General features: G+C 55.0%; 1 pseudogene; it reads left to right on the top strand.

The window, feature by feature from the left end:
- Window positions 1–6,104, top strand: part of LOC119107420 (protein dachsous-like) — a 76,888-nt pseudogene that overhangs the window by 40,538 nt on the left and 30,246 nt on the right.

The following is a 6,104-nucleotide window of genomic DNA, read 5'->3' as shown; positions in this document are numbered from 1 at the left end:
CCAGCTCGGTTCGGCCCACGTGGCGTGGCGTGCCCCGCGACTTGGCTAATTCCCAAACCAGTCTCTGTGCTGACGGCGTGCTTAGACGAACTCGGCGCCGGCCATGTGCTGCCGCTTATCTGTACAAGGATAGGTATCGGCTTAGTCTGCTGTACAACAGCCGGGCGACACTGTCACAAAATGTGTGTTTGCGCATGCCTGGTTGGAACGCCAACCAGTTTGGCCAGTTGAGGCCCGTCTGCTTTACGACCAAAATCTTTCAGGTAACTGCTACAGCGATTATGCCACAAGTTGGTGGGACACACCGCCAGCATGGCTATGCCGGATCGAACGTGCTTTGCAGTCTGCTGTCTCTGAACTGTCCGTCTAATGGGCTGTGCGTTGGAATCGGAAAACGGTGCTGTTGCCAGTGAGAGCCTGCGCCACGTCGGCGCCGCATTAATGGGATCGGGCCCACCGAATCATCGTTGTCTGGTTAAGAAGGAGGAAGCTATCGAGTCGTTATTATTTTTTTAATGTTCCGTTATGTCAAGAGGCTGTTTTAAACGTTGTAGCAATTCGGCCTTCGGACCTAACGGGAGGCAAGCTCACATGCTGTTCGACAGGGTTATAACCTGTACCGTTACGATGGACAAGCTGTTGCCGTTCTGTTTATAGCATTTTGCTATTTCCTGGCAACACACAATTGGGAAACGATGCGGTGCGCCGAATCCGTCCAATAGCAGAATGTTGACCGCAAAAGCGAACCCGGACCCCGAAGAACGTCATAGACCGGATCCGGATTCGGAATCCTGAGGTTTGGCGTTCGGAGCCAGCCTCGTGGTTGATTAGCAGCAAGACAAGATTATTTCGTCCGATGAACAAGGAGGGAGATCGCCCCCGTTTTGTGGGCATATGCCATCAAACGGCCGGATTCTAATAGCCTCTTTTTGTAAACGGGATAGGTCACCATGGAAACTGATGACATTTGTGCGAATTTATGAGCTAAAATCGTGGTCAAGCTTCATGGGACCGACTATGCATCGACTCAGCTGTTTTTGCTATTGCAGCAGCAGATTTGCCCCCCGGGCCTCTGATCCCCTCCTCATTTGTCCATATACATTATCATCTTTCCGTGCTGCCCTGAGCTGTCCGTGTGTGGAGCCCCGCGTGCCGATCTGGGCGTGGATCTGGGACCCAAGTGCTGCGTCCCGACGGGGCCGCTTCGGATCCAAGCAGCTCTGTCAGACCCTGGCGGCGGCGGCCGGCGCCGGTCGCGGAGCACCGCCCGCCATCGTCGGCGGGGCGGCAGGGGACGGTCTCACGGCCGCCGGGTCACCAACGGCCCTGCGGCCGGGCTCCGGTCGGTGCCGAGTGACCGGACGCTGCCTCAGGCTCCGGTCAGGTCACGTCTGCGTCGGTGATCGGTGGCAATGTCGCACGCCGCGCGTGCCGGGGGCCACATGGGCGGTCCATGACGTGTCCCGGCTTTAATGATTCGATGCGCTCGGTTGACGAAAGAGCGGATACCTCCCGAGCACGGTGAGAGTTGGTTTGCGGGCCCCACCAGGGTGACCCCAGCCGGTGCGGAGCTGACAAGCCGACCCACACGATGGGATCTCGCAGTGGCCGGCAGGCGCAGCGGCGATGAACAAGCGGACATGCTGGCTGCTGATTAGCTATTAGCTCTCCTAAGGAGTCTAAGAAGCAAACAGGCTGACACCACATATTTCATAAAGTTTTGAGTCCGAATTGTGTAGATGACACCTGTCCTGACCGGGACGGTACCCGCTCCTCCCAGAATTCGAGACATGTACTCAGACTGGGTGCGGCTTATCACGGACTTGACAGGCTTTCCCTGCACTACAACGCTGTCCACCAGCGGCACCCGGCTGCGGTAGACCTGAGGTCCACCTTCATCGCTATGACAGCTTGCCGTGGCAGGCTAACTTCGCATACAGTAGCACGTGTTTACGCTGCCGCAGGTGACGGCGACGGACCCAGACTGCGGCGTCAACGCACAGGTGAACTACACGATCGGCGGCGGCCTGCGGCGGCTGAACCAGTTCACCATCGAGGCGGAGTCGGGCGACATCTGCATCGCTAGTCAGCTGGACCGCGAGCAGCGCTCCATTTACGAGTTCCCCGTCATCGCCATGGACAGAGGTGGGAGCGGCGTCTTCGTGATGGGTTGTCGTCAGGCGGCGGTGTTTGCCGTACAGGAAACATGTATGCCATATGGAGGATAGGGTTTTGTTGGTAAAAGTGCACTTCCAGGTTCCGGAATCATAGATGCGCACACATTGCAGCGAATTGCGGCTCTGCGCGAATGAAGGTGGTGAGAACGTTTACGCTGAGCCCATCAACGTTGCAAAAGATTGCCTTCTACACAGTGTCTACAGTTGGTAAGCGATAGGTGACTCGCACACGGACCGACACTAAGACCAGTATGTGCACCCGTCAGTGGAGCGCAGCGCTCGTGGCTGCGTCGGCCGGGCCGCGGCGCCTTCCGCGCCGTTCCTCCCGCACCGGTGACCCGTTTTTCTCGCTGGGACGAGGCCGTGGCGCGCGAGCGGCGACAGAGAGAAATGGCGGGTACTGACCGCCTGTGTGGGCCCGCGCGCCCCTTTTTGCCGGCTGATGGATGCCGTACTGTGGGATGCACTCGGCGCTGGCCGGCCGACGCCACTGTTTGTCACGGGGCGCGAGAGACGGCCGTGTGTGCGCCACCACCAGCGGCAGGCCTCCCGCCCGTCTGCCGCCGGTGTGGGGCGTCACGTGTGCACAGCCGCCCGCTGGGCCCCGGGGCGCAAGGGATCAGACTGGCTTGCAAATGGTTTGTTAACGCGACTGTTGGCTCTGATGCAGGGTGCATAAATAAGCTTGTTTACGAAGCCTTTGGGAGGCAGGCTTACTCCATGAGACTAATCTCCAAAGATGAAGTGTATTCAATCCAGAGGATACCTCCAACGAATCGATTTTTACACCATACTATCCGTAATGAGGTGATTCGTTTAATGAGGAGATTGAAGCTACGAAAACTGTATATTTCTTGCTTTACCTTACTTGCTTACTCTGCTTTGCCCGACTAAAATTAGCGGCTTACGGTGCATCGGTTCTTATGCCTCAGCGCGTGAAAATAATATTCTTACGTTTTAAAGTTTGTCCTGTCGACACATTGTTCACCCTCTTTTAAACTAAAACAAGCAAAGTATTGATCATGCTACTACTACTACTGATGCTATATATATATATATATATATATATATATATATATATATATATATATATATATATATATATATATGTACATGTGTGTATATCTAATAGCACTAATACGCTTTGTGTAGCTGCGCTCCACGCGAGCCGTCCGTTTAGTACCACTGAGAATGCGCGATAGAGCTGGGGACGCCGAGAGTTTACAGTGTCGAGAACCAGCGCCTCCCGAGCACAGCCTCTGTGGTCCAGAGGCGACGCTCTGCGCTCGCACTTAGGTGCACTGGCGCATAAAAACAGGCCATTGGCGCATCATTTGACCGGACTAACATCGAACGATGGGATGGCAGGTGGCCAAAAAGGGCCGACTTGGCCCGAGGCGTGTCCTAACGCTCTGCGGAGCCTGAAACTTTCGAATTTAAGTTTGGAAAAATGGCCGGAGCCAAATCATCCTTTGAACTGGATGGATATAACTTAGCGGTGGGCTCAGCGTGCATGCAACTAGGTCTGCTTAGGAGGTGCACTGAACTCAGAGCCACCCATGCAAATCATGCACAGCGAATTAAAAACTCAAAAAGGAGCCTATCCGGAGATGATTGCAACATCACTGTCGAGGCAAGGGCGGAAACGTTTGTAACAAACCATCGGTCTAATATGCTCATTTTCGTTGTTGGAAACACATAGTCACATACAATCTGCATGTGCTACAAGGTTTCGCCATCCATCCAGGTGCGAGCGCAGGGTCTTGAGATGGGTGGGAAGCTGCGTACGCCATAACTCAAAGTTGCTGACTGAAAATCTGGTCTAGGGCGCCGCAGACGCGCAAAATTTGCTGCATAGCGTCAAAAAACGTTGCGCGTAGTCGATGCGCATATTTTTTCGTTTCTACTCCCAATCTCCTAGTGGTAATATCTATTTGCGCACACAATGATGCACGTATAATCTCCAAAGGGAGGGGCACGTATCCCCGGGGACACCAGGTAATTTGTACGTGCGTTTTTGCCTCCGGCTATTTATCATTTATATGCTCGGTTGAAAATTATAATTATTTATGTCCTGGAAAAATGTGCAGCTTCCTATTCAGTTGGAAACTTCAACCCATCCCATCCCCATCTTGGACTTCAGTCATTCCCCCCCCCCCCACCCCACACACACTTTGGGAAGAACGCGAGCCAAAGCCGGACAGCCCGAGAATGTGAGCCCTTGTGTTGGCACATTTTGGGGTAGGTTCTTTCATTTTCACTGTTTGGCCTCTTCCTTCCCCAACTCGTGTTGTGAAATTACACCCCTGTCTGCACATTCTGCTTGGCTTAATTTTTCGTGCAGCCTGCAGACTTTGTCGGTTGTGCATTGTGCTTTGTCGGCTCATGGGCCATGACGGACAGTATACATTTTTCCTGTGCACGCCATTCGGTCTTCTGTTAGCGCGCATGCACGCGCCTATTTTGCAGCTGGGATGCAGTATTAGGCCAAGAATGACTTGGGCTATGTGTTTCCATATTTGTCCTCACCGGTCCGATGAGTTATCAACTGACTCAACAATAGTTGTAGTCAACGGACAAGTAACAGGATAAGGAGACCACCCTTCGATAAATTGTATAAGGGATGGCTCCTTGTAAAGAGAGGACATTTCTGTTTAAACGACCAAAACTTGGAAATTCTTTTTTAACTTCGCAGCGAATTATCTTAGGCGAAGTCCGTTGAATCGTACGCACTGAGCAGACCCAAGCTCACCTGTGCCCGGCACTCCGAGCGAGCTCTCTCGCCCATCTCTTGAGCACCACCTGCCGATCGCCCTCCCCCCCCCCCCCCCCCCGCTGAGCGTGCACAAGTCAGCCTCGGACGACATTAGCCGCTCTGGATAGCAGCCGGCGGGCGGTCCGGAGCCGCACGGGCTTCGCGGTCGGCCTCTCCCTGCCGCGGGGCGCGGTCAGCACGTGGTGAGCATGTGCCGGCCCTCTGTGGTGGAGGCGGTCCTGGCCGGCGACGGTGACAGGCCCCGCGGCCGCCTCGTCAGGTCTCGTCAGGTCCCGTCAGATCTCTTCAGGTCCTGCCAGGTCTCTTTAGGCCCGTCAGGTCCCGTCAGGTCTCTTCAGGCCCGTCAGGTTCTGTAAGGTCTCGCCAGATTCTGTCAGGTCCCGTCAGGTCTTGTCAGGTTCTGTCAGGCCCCGTCAGGCCGTCAGGTCGACCGGCGTGTGGGGGTCCGCACGTCCCGCACCGGCGTGTCCGGGACGGGCGCCAGGCTGGGCGGTGAGCCTTGAGCTGGCATTGTCTGCAGCGGCGGCGCAGGCGGCAGTGACCCCGCAGCGCCCTGGGAGGTCAGCACGCAAGGTGTGGGCTCACCCCGGCCGCCGCTGCCGGGTCCCGAGAAGCGTGGCCGGCCGGCCGGCAAGCTGAAGCCGGCATTGTACGGCCGTGCGGGCGGAGGAGCCGCCGCCGCCGCCGCCTCCCTGCCGGGCATTGTTCTCCTCTGATCGACGATTGCCCGAGACGAATGCGGAACGCAGGCGATGAAGCCCGCCGCATTGGGGTTAGATTGCTATGCTGGTGACCCGTGTCTGCAACATGAGCCGCGCCGAGCTCATGGTGGACAAATTGGCCTTATGTGATAGGTCGTCCAACAAAAACTGGAATGTTTTACTTGGGACTTTCCAGCTTCGGGCAACAAGCTGGTGATGACATAAAAAATTATGTCCCTAGCTTTGCCACATTCATTGCCACTGCATACAAAATGTTAAATGTTCATGGCTTGAATGAAAGCAGACTTCGCGATGGCTGTTTAAGTTTTTTAGATGCTTCTGAGCTCAGATTTAAATGGCTCCTTCCCGGATTTCGGCGTTTTATTGTCATTCATTTATTGAAATTTATAGAATGCAGCGACAAGTGTTCATAAGAAACGTGTTCAGTCG

This window comes from Pollicipes pollicipes, unplaced genomic scaffold, assembly GCF_011947565.3.
Source record: "Pollicipes pollicipes isolate AB1234 unplaced genomic scaffold, Ppol_2.1 Scaffold_6686;HRSCAF=7923_pilon_pilon_pilon, whole genome shotgun sequence".
Lineage (NCBI taxonomy): Eukaryota > Metazoa > Arthropoda > Thecostraca > Pollicipedomorpha > Pollicipedidae > Pollicipes > Pollicipes pollicipes.
Note: the sequence above shows the minus strand (reverse complement) of the source record. Positions and strands in the feature narration are given on the sequence as shown.